The sequence below is a fragment of the Aplysia californica genome, unplaced genomic scaffold (assembly GCF_000002075.1).
Source record: "Aplysia californica isolate F4 #8 unplaced genomic scaffold, AplCal3.0 scaffold00067, whole genome shotgun sequence".
NCBI lineage: Eukaryota > Metazoa > Mollusca > Gastropoda > Aplysiida > Aplysiidae > Aplysia > Aplysia californica.
In genome coordinates, this window is record NW_004797337.1 from 1,088,207 (window position 1) to 1,089,539 (window position 1,333).

Genomic DNA, 1,333 nt, shown 5'->3' on the forward strand with positions numbered 1-1,333 from the left:
AAGTTATTTTCTCAATTTAACTTTGGTTTTTGTTTTAATGGTTTCTGGAGGAAACTGGGAAAGATAATTCACCACCTTTCTCCGAAACTGTTCGTTTCTTTTAAACCCTTTGACTTGTGAGAGGGTTGTTGGAGGGCGCTCTGATGCTGTTCGTTTCTTCTCTCCTTTCAAACATACTCGAATTATTTATCGCAGAATCTATCTTCCTTTTCTTTGTACGTTACTTCCGAGTGACACCTCTAATCTTCGGCACACATTAATTATGACTTACGTGTGTAGCATGAAAAGGAAGTAAAACTCTTACTAAAACGAAAGTCGTGTACAAGCTGCAATCTTCAAATAAATTTTCAAAAAAGTAATACCCACTCCACACTGCAAACCGGCTTACTCGATCTCAGTTAGGGCGATCATTTTGGCTCAGTACGACCGATTCGACTCACGACCTTGGAAAACGATCAAGTTTAGTTTTGAAAGTCGAAACTAGTCGAATTCTGTCGAATTGCGCCAAGTTGGTTGCATTTTCCTCTCCAATGAAGGAAAATCTCGCTGACCCCGACTCAATCAAATGAAGTCGATTGTCAGTGTGCACTGGCTATAACACGAATAGAGCAGCCAATACCTCGGACTCGCAACCGTAAGGTCGTGGGTTCGAATCCCGTCAGGGGCCCGACGTTGTGTCCTTGGGAAAGGCACTTTACACGAATTTTCCTTACTTCACCCAGGTGAGAATGTGTACCCGGCTATAGACAGCGAAAGATCTTGTCAGTGTGTTAGTGTTTGAGCGCTTAATCAGCTGCTTGCACTGTATGCTTCCCGCGAAGCTGAGAATGTTTCGGAGTGCTCAATGGTCTGCTGGGGTAATAATATAGTGTAAAGCGCATAAAGCCTGCAGTTGAGAGATGATATGCGCTATACAAATGCTATTTATTATTATTACCTTCCCCAGTGCTACAATGAAGGTCAAACGGTTTGAGAAAGAATATTTGGGACAGTGCAAACTGGAAAACGCATAACACCAAAGCCATCGTTTGATGTCCTGCATACCTTTCTTGTGAACGTTTTTACGATGTATGGATATAACATGCTCATTGATAAAACGATCGCACTAAACACTCGTTTTTTGTGCAGAATAAAGCTGACAAAAATTGAAGCGTAATAACTTTTTTTTTTTTTTTTTCGTGTTTTTTAAAAATTATTTTGTATCAAACGAAGCAACATGAGTGCATTTTCCACAGATTGATTTGAAATCATCTTTTTTCCCGAAAGCTATTGAAATGTCCTTCTCTCTCTCTCTCTCTCTCTCTCTCTCTCTCTCTCTCTCTCTCTCTCTCTC